General features: G+C 39.1%; 1 protein-coding gene across 2 annotated transcripts in view; it reads right to left on the minus strand.

Annotated features, from left to right (window-relative positions):
• ncalda (neurocalcin delta a) overlaps window positions 1-17,026 on the minus strand; it is a 98,626-nt gene that overhangs the window by 52,761 nt on the left and 28,839 nt on the right. The window contains exon 1 of one of the 2 annotated variants that reach the window (XM_028470918.1): window positions 7,810-8,123. The exons of the other annotated variant lie outside the window; for it this stretch is intronic. The gene's annotated coding sequence lies outside the window, so the exon portion shown is untranslated. Of the gene's footprint in view, window positions 1-7,809; window positions 8,124-17,026 lie in introns of those variants that run through there. 2 annotated transcript variants of the gene reach the window in all.

Raw genomic sequence — 17,026 nt, forward strand, 5'->3', positions numbered from 1 at the left:
TGGTGGGCATGTCAGGAACCTGGACTGGAGAATACGCGTAGGAGAGAAGTGCGTAACTGCAGGCGCGCAAAAAAGTGCTTAAGGGAGAATAGACCCCTTAATGAGAGGGGTGAGGTTGATGTTTGATGGAATTTGAGAAATTCGTTCTCCACGAAAAAAGTCTTGTTCTGTCTTTTGTTTTTATGTTTTGCCAAAGCTTAAAGTCTCTCTGCCACCATGATCAAGCACGTTTGGCTAGCGCTAAGCAATGTAGCTCTCATCATATTTGCACTTTTGTAATTAGATTATATTTCTGTCACCACGAAAATGCTGCATTCACACCGGATGCGGCACATGTATGGAATCAGAACAGTATCATAATGAATGAACTCTTGCAGGGTTTTTCACAAATGCACATGCTTTGTTTCACAGTTGTATTTCAGATTCACAAATGCACGCGATCTGTTTCACAAATGCACACACTCTAGTTCACAAATATATATCTGTTTTGCAGTTGTACTTCAGATTCACAAATGCACACGATCTGTTTCACAAATATTATTTTGAGGCACAGATGTAATATAAATCCACAGATAATACAAATTGCTGAATGTGCATTTACAAACCGCTTCTGTGCTGTGAAACTTCTGTGTATTTGTGAGAGAATTTTGAGACTGCCCTGACGTCGCGGGTCAACAAACATCATCATTGGCTGATAAAACTGATTGACAAATTCATCAGCCAATCAGATGTTTGCTTTCAGCCAATCATGTGGCTTCTTACATTTTCTCCACACTTTTAAACCAATTGTAGAGCTACTGATATGTGAAAAAGTGTGCCTCAAAATAATATTTGTGAAACAAAGCATGTGCATTTGTGAAAAACCCTGCAAGAGTTCATTCATTATGATACTGTTCTGATTCCATACGAATGCTTCTACAGCATCGAAAAAGCATCATATTGCGATCATATAAGTGGCTGATTGATGACTATCATGAACTCATTTGTGTTCATTTCAACTCAATGAATGGTGCAATGGAAAGAAAAGGAAAAAGTTGCAAGTTTATAATACTGTCCATATAAGCAAGTAAGGAAGATAGAAAATAAAATGTAAAAAAAAAAAAAAAACACACCTCGAGTGTGACATGAAAAGCTTCTATAGCCCTATAAAGTACTGCATACTACAATGTACTATAGTGTAACAAGTATTACAATGTGATATAAGATCAATGTATTCATACTACTTTGAGCTATTTTATCATATTTTTCCAAGCATATATTCAGCTTATTTTGACTTGGGCCTTCAAGGTTTTTTTTTTTTTTTTTTAAATCTTAGAATAATAATGGTTTTAAATGACATCCACTATAAAATGAATGGGCAGCTGAAGAGGTAAAGCTAAAAGTCAGTCTTCTTCACTGATAAATGCATCATAAATGAACGTTGCTACTGCCTTATACAGCTGGTTGGTTGTACAACGGCTCTAACCACAGCACCTCGTAGCTAAAAGGAAGAACATCACACCGTCTGCCTGAGTGTGAGTGTATAGCTCACATTTCTTTTTCTGTGGGTCTGCCTCTGGTCATAAATCACAAGTTGCATAAACTACCTTCAAGTTAGTTTCCACCAGAGTTACATGAGACTTCCTAAGAACAAAATAGGATGTTTCAGAAGCCCTGTTCATACAATTTAGCTCTGTCAGTGAGAATCTTCTTAAAACAGGTTTACTGACAGCAAGTCCCACCCAGCCAACCTCAATCACCATAATGGGATGGCAGAACCCCAGTCTATTGGTTTTCTGCGTGTTACAAATGACCATTCAGTCAAAACACTGTTCTTTCCCTTTAAAAGCCAAGTCACAGCAGGGCATGCTGCTCTTATGAAGTTATAGAGCAGGAAAAACTTCACTGATGCAGAATTTATGATCTTCTTGTGCAAATAAAGCACCCAAAGAGATAAGAGAAATAGCTGTAAAACAACTGCCACACTGACTTATCTGAGGTGAAACAGCCACACCAGCACCTGAATTCCCTTCAACGATGTCCTCCTTTAACACAAGGATGAGACAACACAACTTTATAGTGTGCAACAAACAAATCCATCGCTATCAGATTCAGCTGTCACAGAAATTCCTCACTGAGTGTGTTTTGTTCCGGATTCATTTTAATCTCTTAATCTTGCTATTAGGGAGGATTAGAAAACGCAGATATATAAATTAATATGATTTTCCAGAGAAAGAATAACTTGAGTTGTGACAATTGCACTATTGTCATCTCACCTTCCTATTAGTGGATGAACAATACAACATTAGATGAACTCTGTTTCACAATGACAGGAAGAGCTAACATCAAAAGGATCAAAAAGCGAGATTTCTAAAAATGTTTAACCACAAAAAGCCAGTTATCCTCGTGATAAGTTTTCTGACACATCCTGCTAAAACCCAAAAAGTCAGAAGGACACAAAATAAACTTTAAAAAAAGATGCAATCGTGCTGCCAAGTCTCAAAAAGAAGAAAAAAATAGTTGAGTGTAACTATAGCATAATGTTAGTAAAGTGTTACTTTCTTTGTATTGTGGATAAGCAATGTGTCATTATCGAATGCTTCTATAGGTCAGGGATTTACCAGTGTAAAGTTGAATTGAATTGGTCAGTAATCTCCCATTATTCTCTGAAGTGTTCTATTATTTCATTAGTGAGTTTATAGACCAGCATTCTAAGGTTGTGAGAGTCTGAGCAGGAAAATACAAAAACTACCAAGCCAGATATTGTTCTTAGAGAGTTGCAGAGCCTTAAAGACACAACATAAGCTTTTCTTTTTGTTATGTCACACATGTGTTTGCCATTTATAATTCACTATGAGAGCTGACAATTCATTGACCAAAACCATGTGTGAGAACACTTTTTTTTGCATTACTGTTAGCGACTGTAAAATGTTTTGTAATTTTGTAAACACATTTTCATAACCTTGGAAAAGGTTTTATATTTAAAGCAATACACAACTCATGACATTAAAGCATTTAAGAATAATAAGTTTAAAGATTAATAATAAAACTCATTCATGTCAGAAATGTCTCTGAAGTCATTTCAATAAACTTTTAGCCTCAACCCCACATAATATCCTTTTATACAGTATGTGGGCATCGCCATTTTGAAGATTTCAGCCAATCAGTATTGAAATATTATATTCTGGTCAAGTCATAACTACTCCTATGTATTTCTGGTATATACTGTATTTACATGATGAAATCTCAGTTTAATTCAATGTTTTTGTCATGTTCTGTTGGTTTTAGCCCTTGGGGTTCTCTTTTAGTTATTCTGTCTTTGTTTATTTTGAGTCTCGTCATGTGTTTAACTCTTGTCTGTGTTTCAGGTGTTCCTGCTTGTGGCTCCACCCCCAGTGATGTCTGTATGCTTGGTTGGTGATTGATTAGCTCCCTCGTGTTTTCACCCAGGTGTGGCCCATTCCCAATCAGGCCTCCTCCACTATTTAACTGAGTGCTTGGTCACAGTGTGGTTGCTTGTTCGTTGGTGGTGTCAGGTTTGTTGTCTCCCTCCTCGTGTCCTGCTGTGTCTGGTCCCCTGTTTTGGATTTAAGTTTGTTTTGAGAATAAGACATGGACTGGTTCCAGGAACGTTATGCTTCTATCCTGCCTCCATCTCTCCTTGCATTTAGGTCCACACCGGACCGTGACAGTTTTAGAGTTTAGGTACAGTACCTGTCATTTAGTTCCTTGGACGTTGATGTTATTCCTAAGATGACCAGAGGGGTATTCCATAAAGGTGGGTTAACTAACTCTGAGTCTATCCATAAACTCTGGGTCAACATATCCCGCGATGGGAAACTCTGGTATGAAGTGGGTCAATCAACCCTGACTATGTAAACCTTGGGTTACTTACATGCATGCGCGCGATAAAAAGCCATCATCAATGGATCACAGAATACTCAAACTGCCATGACAACCAAACGGAAGATAGTGATTTATTCACCGTAATGGGTGAAATAAGCCGTTGTTTGATGAAAATGAGCCTGTTCTAAAGGTGTGTTCAGTCTTCAATGACTATAGTGGCTTAAATCACCCGCAATTAGTCACACTTTTTGGTCACTTCACTTTATTGCTTCAGTGACGTGACGAGAGGTGAATAATATGAATGAAGTGTGTCTGAGGAGACGTGTCAGCAGCATAGGATGTCTGCATAGAGAGCCCTCCTGTTACACTGGATATAAAGACAGTGGTTGCTGCTTAATATCACATCATTTATATTGATTCTTAATGTAATATTGTCACCAGAGTCATCTCAACGTCCTAAAAAATGTCATAAAAAAAACACTGAAGCGGGACGTGAACCCATGACCCGTCGCTTTCAAGAGCAGCGTCACAATTCACTGCGCCATCATACCTTCAAAGATGTATGATCTACAGACTTAACTGTATAACAATATAAAACAACAATCGAGCCTTAAAAGTTGATTTATTTAAATGATCGTCTCCTCCTCTGTATTATCCACAGGTTTGTATTCAGAGAACTTTACTACAGACGTCAGTAGATGTTTTAATACAGATCAACCTCTCAGTGACTGTCACTTAATGATCTACATCTACAATGTTATAAAGGAAATTACAGTTATCACAAAAAAAAAAAAAAAAAAAAAAACGTAAAGCAACACAACATTAGTAGTGATGTGAGCACGTCTGTGGTGTGTGATGTTACTAATGTGTTTCAGAGAAAAGTGTTAAAGTTTATTAAAGTGTTAAGAAACGGTGTTCAGGTGGGCGGAGCCAGGTAGAAACCAGTGGCGGATGCTTTAAGACTACAAGGGAACCTCAGCTTCCCCTAAAATCAGTGGTCAAATATGTAGTGTTGTGTGTACATTTCATTGACTAAATATATGACAGAACACATGTATGTTTAGTTCAGAATCAGCTTCTTATAACAGGAAACTGACAGTGACAGCGTGACGTTCTTCATTCATTACCGCAGCGTCACAGTGTTAATAAACAGTGGTGAAGTTCAGCTTCAATTGACTTCAATGGGAGAGGATTTAGGGGTTGATCCACTGCAGTCAAACTAGACGCTCATTGGATAAATGCTCAGTTATGACGCACTTAGTCCCGCCCATCGGACGCCGGGCTTCACAGGAGGTCTATGGAGCAGTGGGCTGGATCTGTCTGTTCCGGATGCTGGAATAATGGATGATGATTGGATGATCTGTCTCAGGCTAATTCAATTTTGATTGACAGCGAAATGAGCCAATCAGAGAGTATGACGTATGCACACAGGCGGGTTTTTCAAATATTTCAGTCCGTTGCTCTGTGTTGACACGGAGACTTTGCTGATCCTCTCATAGCGAATTAACTTCTGACAAACCTAGTGTCTGTTTTTGGTGTTTGTGGAGACTGTTACTGCTTGTGTTGTGAGACTTTTGACCAAACACTCACACTCCAGCGCACAGCAGCTACGCGCGTGCGATAATCTACAAATAGTTGTTGACAACAAAATGTGAATTCTACTAGAATTCACATTTAAATAAACAGATACATTTTCTGAAGTAGGCAGAAAATGAGCTTCCCCTGCATGAAAGACCAGCAGCTGCCACTGGTAGAAACCCAGGGTTTCTTTGATAAAACCTGCCAGCGACCAGGTTTAGTTCACGGACAATGTTGCCCGGGTAACATACTCAGAGAAGAACATGCCTCGCTTTTTGGAATGGGATACGCAGAGTTTCCCTCATTTGAGCCTGAACATACTCAGAGTTTGAACATAACCCGCTTTATGGAATACCCCTCAGGAACATTACAGTGTGCGGATATTGATGTTGCACTTAAAATGAAAGGAGAAATGAGACTTTGAAAATGGAGGTGGGCGTAGCATTTGGATGCCACTATCAGCTATCTAACTACAGATTCACACATGCCTTGCATCTGAACAAGGAAGACACCTTAAAACGGGGAATCACATCACATGCCTTCAACCTCATCAAACATGTTCACAGTTAGTCAAACAACATAGTGTGCATTTGAAGTGCTTTGTATTCCATATGCAGCTTCAAAATCACCTCTCATTCATACCAGTAAAGGTTACATAATAGTCTTTGAGTTGAGCTGTTTTAGTCATTTGGATGAGGCTGCCAATCAGTCACTTACTGTACCTTTTCAGCAGGCGAGAAAAGGGCCCCATCTTTGAAAGGGTAGAATGATATTCAGTAAATTATAAAACCCAGGTGGGCTGAAGTGACTGCAGTTTTACCAATTCTGCACAAAAATCTTTGTAGATGTAAAAATGCTGCAGCATTGTTACTCATGGTGAAACAAGATGTAACACAGGATTTTGTATTTGTATCCCAGAAAATGTGACACTAAATATTAATGAACGTTGTCATATTCTCCCATGTGATTATATACTTTATCTAGTATCTTATTAACACACCCATCTGTCCTACAAACCTATAGAAATGTAGGCAGCCTATCAGTTAATGATAGCACCAACACACAAAGGTGGGCACTAGCTCAAACCTATCTAGACCAAAACATATAAACACACTGGAGTTAAAAGAAAGTACATTAGTACATAAAGCCTCATGGCACTATACAGTATATTCTCTTTTCTTCAAATAGGCTCTAATAAAATTCTACTCATAAAATGGTTTTAAAGCAGAGAGATGTGCCATCAAGCCTATACAATATTTAGAGATGTGCAGCACAGAATGCTTATGGGAGAAACATACCTTGCTGTGGGTCATCTAAAATTGTCAATAGTTAATATTTTTTCTTTCAGTGATAAAAATACTAATTACATATCTGACCTAAATGCCTTTTTTTAGGCTCTGTATGCAAACAGACCATCTATTGTACGTAGTTTGTCACACTGACCTTTCTCTAATACAATAATGCAGTATTTAACACATGCTAAGTGCTTTGTAAGTGTTCATTGCTAACAAGTTGATTCCTGGATCAAAAACTTGCGATGCAAATACTGGCTGGTTAGAGTTTTAGGGCAGAAAGAGAGGGGTTGTGATGGGGGTGGGGTTGCCTCTGAGAAGGAGATAAAATGAAGAAGAGGACAAAATAAGAAATGGGGGATCCCGTGGTTGCACTTTCCAACAATTTTCACTTTGACTGGGTTAATGTGAGTTGGAATATATTTTGGTGTCATTGAGGTGGGGTTGTGTGGATTTAGTGAGGAGCATTTCTGGGGAAGGAGCGTTGGACAATTCTACATAGATCTGAAAAAATAAAATGGAAAAAAATGGCCTACTTCATCCAGACGTAGCTTAAAAAAGGAAAACTGTAATAAAACTGCAACAGTTATACAGTATATTGTATATTTCTGAGGCTTTCCCAACCCCTTCAAACACAGCTGCCACCTGCCCCACCCCCCCATCCTCTTCACTCCCAACCTCATACTAACACACAGAGGCAGGAGGTACAGCGTGCACCACTAGGTCTAATATTAGCAATGGTTTGTACGGTAAAGACATGTGGAGCTACAACTAAACATGCAAACAGCCACTGTAGCTGTTTACACTCTCCTTCCTCGTCTTCTCTGCCAAGCATTTGTTTCCTACAAGAGATGGCGATCGGAAAGAGACTCGACTGCTGGCTCTAAAGGAAAGCATCTGGTCTACACGGCGGGCATTTCCCTCCAAATCTACAACACTCAATTCTGTACTAAAGCAATTCATACTTAGAAGACACAACAAAAGAACACAAAAATACACAAGAATGTCTTTATCCTGCAGTAAAGTCACTAAAACACAAACCTTCTGAAAGCAGCTACAAGCTACTGAAGCACACGATACATACACACAAAAGAGAAAACACCAGGAGGCTTACCTCACTTTGTACGAGCTGTTCAGCAGTCCATCACCCAGCAAGACTAAGTTTGTGGTAGGAGCAGCAGGAGGAGGAAGAAGAGAAGAAGCAACAGGCGAGAAGCAAAGGAAGCACAAGAAGGAGGGAGAAAGAAAGAGACAGATTGAGTGCGAACAGCTGAGGAGGAAGAGGAGGAGTAGATAAAGACCCTCTGGAGACACTGCTTGTCCGACTTCTGCAGGCTGAGCAGGAGGTTTATTCAAATCCCTCAAACTAACGGGCTCCTCTGCTTGCCTGACGTCAGCACGGTCACATGACCCCAGGCTGGTGTGGAGGGGAAATGAAAGGGGAGGGAAGAATAACTAGAGAGAGAAGGACTCAGAGCGACAGAAGCCTGTGTTTCCGTGGTAACAGGCACACTGCACCACAATGATTTCAATGGGTCATCTAACAGACGCATGCACACCACACTGATTCTGACAAGCAGGGCAGCTGGTGACTGAATGAAAAAGACTCTGAGAATTGATCCAAGGGGGGTCAAAGTTGTCTTCTCTTTGTCTCGAAAGATCCTCCAAGTCACATGACCTTTTGTGAGCTAACCTGTTACGTTCCTTGTGGTGGTGTTGAGCAGTAAGGGAAAAAACAATAACAAAACCAGGATAAAAGACAAGGAAACAGAAATAATGCAGAAATAAGGTTATGTTTATTCATAACAAAATAAATCAAATATTAACTGTTGAACTAAAAGAGAACGGTTTACAACAAACCTTAAATAAAACACGCCTCCCAACATAAACCCAACAAATAACTACCAACTTAAAGTTTCACAAAGGTCCACAGACAAACATCCTCCCCTCACAGGAGTATCACACGCCCACACAAGCGTAACCAAGATGACAGACAGACCACAGACCATGAGTGTTCACTAGCCACTCTGCTGAGTGAGGTCTCCAGCTGATCACCTGCTTCAGCTGGGCGGGGAAAAGACAGACAGCAGAGCTCGTAACAGCCAATCAACATTTCATTTTCACAGGAAAGTTAAACTATCTTGCATGATTTGCTTTTCAATAGCATCCTGTTTTAAATGCGCTATGCCTTTCCCCAGAGATACATACCAAGACTATCTCAAATAATTTTTTGCTTCTGGCTTGGCAACAAATTCAAACCTTTTCCAAGACCAATGCCTTATAGCATATGTAGCCCTTGCTAAGCAGTAGGGATTTAACGATTAATCGTAAGGCAGTTAAAAATCGATTCATAGGTATCACGGTTGATATCGATTTTCTAAAAATTGAATCGCAGTAGGCGGCGGGCGGAGTCTGCTAATACTTTCTTTCTGGCCGCTTTCTACTCTTAAATATGTTAATAAATGATTCATTACCCCTTTAGCACCGAAAGAATATCTGTAATATTACTTGAATATCTGTAAAAGTCACGTTTTTCTATTAGCTCTGTCTGCTAGCATAGCTTCTCTTCTTCACTGCAAGATATCTGCATGCCAACCGACCACTGTGCTACCAGCGCCCTCTGCTGGTCCAAACAAATATGATGTAAATCAGTGCAATCACGTTTTTTTTTTTTTTTTAAGTCCAATTGTTAAGGCACAAAATACATTTTCAGTTGCACTTTTAAAAGAAAAAGAACTATTATGCAGTTTTGCATTGTTTATTATAGAACCAGAATTTAAATTAATAGGCTTCATTTTCATTTGTATTATTCCTTTATTTATTTCATTCAAGATTTATTTTTAGTTAAATTGCATTGTTTTGAATAGTTTATCAAGGGATTCTTTTGACAATGAAAAATAAAAGGAAAATAGTACAGTATTTTCTAGTTTTTTTCCCAAAAAAAAAAATTTGTCTACAGTCCCATTTTGTAAAATAAATTGTGAGAGAATCGTATCGTGAATCCAGTATCGTGAATCGAATCGTATCGGGAGTTGAGTGAATCGTTACATCCCTACTAAGCAGTGATCCAGATCCCTCTCTCCCACCCGTATATGTTGCTGCTGCTTTGTTTTGTCTGGTTTTGTGGATTTAATAGGAGACTCTCTTTGCATCTCTATCCAAATCTGGAATAATGGAATTAATCAGTTGGTCTCTCAATGCAATCGACCACATTTTTTCGACAAAAAGAATGGGCAGTAGTGAGCCAGCCCGTCTGACCGGTAAGTTTGCGGCTGGATATGCGCTTGACCCTTGGAACAAGTGGCGAGTTGTATATATGTCGATTCTTTCCATGGTAGACATCTACATGATTGGAATTATGGTAGCAGGCATGCTGCTGATTGGAGCTGGCAGCTTTCTGATCAATCGCAGAGTCCGTATTTATGTCGGCAGCTGTTTTGAGAAGGCTGCCAGCCATTTCTGAAGGATGGAGAAGGGCTCTCAACACTCAGACTCAACTCAGCGGGAGGCTGCTTTGGAACATTTAGACAGAATTAAATCGATCTTGGAGAAGTTGAATGCTCAGCGTTAAAAGGCCACCTTATTGGATTCACTGCTGGGAGAATGGGACTCAAGGCTATCTAGATTGAGCTAGCCTGAATCGAAAAAAATTGCTTATCATTTTTGGCGCAGAAAGACACTCCCCCTCCTCCCCTCCCCCACCGCCACCTGGAACTTTGTTTCTGAACCAGATCTACTAAAACTTTCAACAGCTTAAAATCAATAAGAACATTTCAAATCATCAGTAAAATCAACCATCAACAAACAAATTACATCAACAATATGACCAAAAATCTCCCTCTCACTCATACACAGTAGAGAAAAAGAGTGCCTTTAACTTTGATTTAAAAATGCTCACGTTGGATGCTGACTTCAAAGAAAAAAGCATCTTGGAGCAAGTATTTCATGCTGACACTATATATATACAGCATGCAGCTTGTCCTTCAGCACCACATATCTTAAAGAGATTTAACCTAGTGCTGTCAAGAGAAGAAAATTATGTGATTAATTAATCATGCTCTTTAATTAATTAATCTAATTAATGTCTTTTTTAATTGCACCTCATAATTGCTGAGAAACGCCCTCAACTCAAGGTATTTTCATTTAAATTACAAATCAACACGTTGATGTATAACAAAGTGGCTTTATAAAGAAATTTATTGTTCGTTTTTAACAGACTAGAACAGATGCAAGCATAGCCATTACATTCCGCTGTGTTTGAGATTAGTCCCAAGGGCGACCTGTCATATTGATGTGTACTTTTATCAATCTTCAAATAATAAAAACACAAGTGAAATAAAACATATTTTTTGTACTGCTATAAGTTAGCACATCATAAATAGTAAGACACCGAACTTGTTATTTTCTCTCTCCTTCAGATAATAATATTTATCTATTGAGTTTGTTCATTTGTCAGTCACGCTGCGCTTGCAGCATGTAGCAGCTAGCACTAGGGCTGGGTTTCGCCAGGTACCTCACGATACGATATATCACAATATTTTTGCCCACGATAACAATGATATCGCGATACGACGATACAGCAATAATCAATATATCACGATATCTGTCACTTGAGAAATTCAGAATTGATCTACTGCACTGAATCCATTTCACAGGAATTACAAAAAAGTGTCAATCAATTTCACATGAATGACAGCCAAGTAAATTAAAGTGTATACTGCACAGTGGCTCTTCTTAACACACACTGACCACAACTAGTCCAATGTCCTTGTGTTATGTTTAAGTCTTTAAGGGAAGACTGATACAAAATAATGCTTCACCAAAATATTGGGTGATGACATTTGTGCAAATTAACTTTAAATCATTAAAAACAAAATGAAAGCAGAAAATACTAATTTCAGTGCTAGTATTATCAACTTCTCTGTAAACATGGACACTTTTATGAAAACTGAAAAATTTCACTGCATATAAAAAATAAACATTTCAGTCAGTGCATTACCCTGGCATCGATGGTATCATCCACAACAACACGCAACTTTTCCCACTGATCTTCTGTAGCTCTGATGAGATGTTAACACTCTGAGCAGGTGAAGCTGCACAGAGCGCTACTGCTCTACACAAGAAAGGGTTTCAGAGGCACATTAAAGTTAAGCAGGCACTGGTGGGCTCTATATTTAGGGGTCAGTGATGATTTGCGTAGTTTTTTGGGAGTTTAAATGGGGTTTCAGGTGGTTTAAGCGCTGTTTGATCCAGCCAAGACAGGAGGAGTAGGGCGTAGGGCCCCCCCCCCGATGTTATTTTTCTCACCTACAGAGTGATGCCGTCCCCTACACTCCGTTTTCAGCAACGTTGGGGGGCTTTTCTGTAGTTTTTTCCTTTTTTAATCGCTACTGTCATAATAATTGGTGCACGCTTGGACACAAAAGGGACTTCCAGGCGTGCACAGGTTGTTTAAACTCCTTTTAATCTGCATAACCCAGAAACACATACAACAGCCGCACCATCAATTTTATACAGGCAATTTGCTCAGATGAACCGTCTTTACCTGAGGACCCCGAAGACCCCTGCCATCACTTAGCTGCCCCTAATGCTGCCTGTGTGCATCATCCGCTTGGTAACAGTAATTATCGTCCAATATAAACAGTGTTCTTCAACCAGACGTAATGGTGTAGTGGCACATGACGCTGCATGTTTGAGCTTAAAGAGCCATCGGCTTCATACTGGTCAAACAGATTCGGGCCATGTTCTGTCGGGCTCAGGTCTTCTTTTTTCGGCCCGATTAAAGCTTGTTCTAATATTAATGCAGGTCCCATATAGTACCTCATTTAAATTTGAAAAGCACATCTTGGAATCAGTCTTTTGAATAAAATGTTATTTCTTGTCCATACAGTGTGAGTGAGTATTTATTAGTGGAGGATATACACCAAGGATGAGTAACTCTCTAACTACATTCATCCTCACCTTCACCAATTCAACAAATAACTTTCAGCTTTAAATTAAGGCTGGAACAAAAATTTTTCTGCACCGATTGTGTTCACTCGCACGCCACGCGATTCCCCCTATGCTGTGAAAAATTCCTGGTGAGAACCCTGCATACATCAAATGTATACCACACACATGCACCCATGTATGTATGAATACACTGTTACAAAATTCCAAAAGCAGAAACACGAGCAAGTGACCAAAAAATAAAACAATATAAAAAAGGCAGTTAAGAGAAAATTGCAATTAAATAGTGCAAAAATATGACTTTCGTGGCAACTTCTAGGAGGCATTCACATTTTCAAAAAAGCCTGATGGCAATAGCAAAAGAGATTTAATTTCTAATTATGTGGTGCCCTAGTTGAGTTGAATAAGTAAGGAATGTGCTATTCCAGCTAAGGATGAACACAGAAAGACACTATTTTTAAATGTCTTAAAATATCCTGCACATCAACTGCTCTAAGTCAGAGGATTGGATTTGTTCCATTAAAACATTGACCCATCCTTGACTCAAATTAAAATGTTTGACTGATATTGACTGACGGCCAATAATCATTGAACAGCTTCTGAAACAGATGCACTTGTAGCATGGGCGGCGCCAGGCAGTGGCTAGGGGGCGCTGAAGCTACCCCTAGCATACCCTTATCACCCCCCAAAAAATTCTGTATTTTATTTAGATTTTTTTATGTTAGTCTACCATAATTCACTTATCATTTGAAAATGAATAATTACATAAATGATATAACACATTTGTAGACTAAAAACATAAATCCAACACAAGATGATTCGGCCAATGAGCAGAGAGTACGCTCTGCTCCCCCTCCTCCTGGTGCATAGAGTAGCTGTGCTACTCTCTCTGTATTAGCAGCTGCCTCTCTGAGGCTCAGTGCAGATGTCCATCTGTCTGCTGTAAAACTCCATCATTTCTGAGTGTTGGAAGCACTCTGAGACGTTTGAGAAAACACTGCATGTATTTCTCTTCTCTAACTAACTCTCTGTGAATCGCTCCGCAGCAGCTGCAGATCATGGGGCTGTTTACAGACTTTCTTAAAGGGACAGCGTTCAGAATATGATTTAGCAACACTACAGAATTTAACCACACTTTATAGCCCTAAGTAAGGAAAAAGTCAAAAGTGAATCAAAATGTTGATATTGTGCTGCTAGTGATTAATAAAAGGGTGTTTGTGGCATTTTATACACTGACTTTGACCCATTGTTGTTTTTCTTATGTTGAAAAAAATTAAAATATTTTATATATAAGTTTATATATTGCCATTTTGAAGAAAAATATAGAGAGATGAATATTGGTCCATATCACCCCGGCCTAATGTAACCACAGCAGTAACGTTTTATCTTGTAAAGGATATGATTGTCCAAACTGTGTGAAATAAGGGGTAAAAAAGACTGTTTAAAGTATGATTTTATTAATATGAGTGTCTTACCTCAAAAACAAATAGAAATCACTAGACTGTTATGCTGCCTTGTTATGTAGCAAGTGTTGCTAATGCTAATGCTACACTACTTTAGTTAAACAAAGTAAAAAGACTGTGTGTGACTATAAGAACATGTCAGCCTTTTTGTTTGATGTTAATTGTACTTGGAACCAGTTTGATAAATTGCTTACACACATTTTTATTTATAATTTTTTTTAATTTGAAAATGACCCCGACTTAAATTATCTTACATCCCTTTTTTCCATTGAGGGTAATTTAAGTAGGTGATTTGGTTTGTTTTATTGGGAAAGAACTTTAAAAACTGCTCCCCAGGTGCCGCAAAATGGCTGCCCACTGCTCCTCAGGGATGGGTTAAATGCAGAGGACGAATTCCATTAATGTACAAACATTACATGGCCAATTAAAGGCGAAAGCCCCGATTTAATGTTTAATGTTTAATAGTCAAAATGATCTCAATGAAAAAAATTGTGATAAAACTGTGATCGTGAATTTACAAAGAAAAAATTGTGATATGTATGTAGCCTATTGTGAATTTAATGGTGATTTAGTTGAACATTCTGACTCCTTGTGGTTATCTCTATGTGATGTTCATTCATATTAGGGCTGTGTTGTTGACATGGAACTAAGTAACTTTTTCACCTTAACAGAAAACAGCACTTGCAACTTTCTCTGCCTCTGTAGCAGTCTTACAGCTCTGTTCTCGTTCTCATGACAACACGTACTGCTTTACGACAATCCAATACACACTAAAGGTGCGTTCACACTGAACACGACTGTAGCGACTGCAGTCACTTCAATCGCCCGTGATGAGTCGCTTGAAGACAGTGGTGCTTTTTGCTCACTTCATCGCTCCAGTGACGTCATTACCAGGGAACGTGTCTGCGTGTGTCAGTGTGCGTGTCTGCGCAGCAGGATGACAGGGGAGACAACTGGTTAATCACTTCCCTTATCATAAACAACACCGGTTTTACGGTATAAATGATCAACTTACTGAGTTACTAAAGGAGGAGTTCACTCAGAATGTAGGTTTATTCAAGATTAACCACTTTAATTTTGCCCCGGTACATTTAGGAAACCTCCCGCTGCCCATCTCACTGTAGCACGAGGGAGGAGCTACTGCCTCGGGGGTGCGGAGTGTTTACAACAGTGACATAACCAAAAGGACCTTTAGGGGTAGCGCTAAGCGCAAGTTACTTAGTTCTGCTTTAATCGATGTGTTGTTCATTGGCAGCATTAGTTTGTGATCTTTGAATCTGAGGCTGAAATGTGCACAAACAAAGTAAACTTTTGTCTGTTGCTTGATGCGTGTGTGTTGAATTATATATTCATACGGAGGAGTGTTTACTTAGGTAGGCTTGTGAATGTATATGAGCTAGCCTTGTGTTTACCACAGAATGTTGTGAAGCGGGAATATGTGCGCCCACGTGTGTGTCGTGGCCTAGCGGGTGTTGGAGTAGAAATTATTGGTAACCGGCATGGGGGAATGCATAATCTCAGAGCACCCTCTCCGAAAAGTTGAGCAACCCCATAGCACCTGCAAAAGAAAATGTCTGGAGCCCCTGACTTGAAGAACAAGTAATGTCTTCCAAGGCTTAGTCTATTCCTACTCTATAAACTCTCCATTTTGATCTTTTAAAAAAGAACCATAGTGGGCATTGAGGTGAAAAAAGATTTTTTCTCCAGAGAGAACCAATTGACCTTGAATAGTCTTGATGCCTTTTAACGTTACTGTCATGACAAGGAAGTCCCACAGGAAAAGGAGTTCTTGGCGACACAGTGGATCATTATCATAATCTCTAAAACATTTTCCTTCATTGAAACAATAGAGATTCAAGACACTGCTGGAGTTTACAACGCCCACCTGACTTAACACTTCTTCAAGGAAATAAACATTTCTTTTTTCCCTCTCCTGCATGTGTGTGTGTGTGTGTGTGTGCCTTCGGATGTCGGGTGGACAACAGGCACTGGAGGGAATTCCTTCCTCCTGAAAACTCAGGAAACAACAGCATGAGCTGAAGTGATAGCAACTTCTTTTCCCAAGTCAAACCCACCAATCCTGAGACAATAAACAGTACAGTAAGCAAACAAACGACAAAAAAAAAAAACAAATGAAAAATAGTGTTGACAGGGAAATGAGATTGCTGTCCAGAATGATGAATCCATCAGAAGGGAAATCTAAATTTTCAGACAAATAAGGGGGAAATGCAGATGTATACACCTCTCACGTGACAAGTTAAACTCAGAGAACTCCTTCTCTGTGACTAATTTCAGCCAATGAGAATTTCCAATACAAAGAAGAATCTCTCTGTGTCGAAGAATAAATTAAGACGCAACCAAAACCTTTGCCCTAGCCCAAAAAACCTGCATCCTTCGTAAACCCTTCTCTGTTAAAATGACTGTTTGAACAGAGACTCTTAAATCAATCTAATCTGTGCTTGTGTTTATGAAAAGCAGCACTCATTTGACTGGAGAACAAAGAGAGACTACTTGAGCAAGAAGAGCCTTTTAAAACAGAAAGATTTAATGACACAGGTAAGCAAGTATCCTGTCTACGTGAACTCTTTTCACCCTAAGTTTTCTTAGTTAGTGGCTGAACAAAGTGCCACTCGATTCTCATTCACCCATACACTTTAACATCACATTCAGGCATGAGGTGAGATTCTGTTTTACCCAAAAGAAAGAATAGCTTAGCAGAGCACAGATCATTTTTGTCATTGCAGCACAATGAGAACGTGGTGTTGCACAATTCCAAGCTTCACATATCTAACAGCAATCCGCAGAGTGGGATGAAAAAATGCATATGATACAAATGAGAATTGGTTCTCAGTGATTAACCTGGTAGAATAATGGTAAACATTTTAATAAAATTACAAAAGCAGCCATCTCAGTTATACA

The sequence above is a fragment of the Gouania willdenowi genome, chromosome 16 (genome assembly GCF_900634775.1).
Source record: "Gouania willdenowi chromosome 16, fGouWil2.1, whole genome shotgun sequence".
Classification (NCBI taxonomy): Eukaryota; Metazoa; Chordata; class Actinopteri; order Blenniiformes; family Gobiesocidae; genus Gouania; species Gouania willdenowi.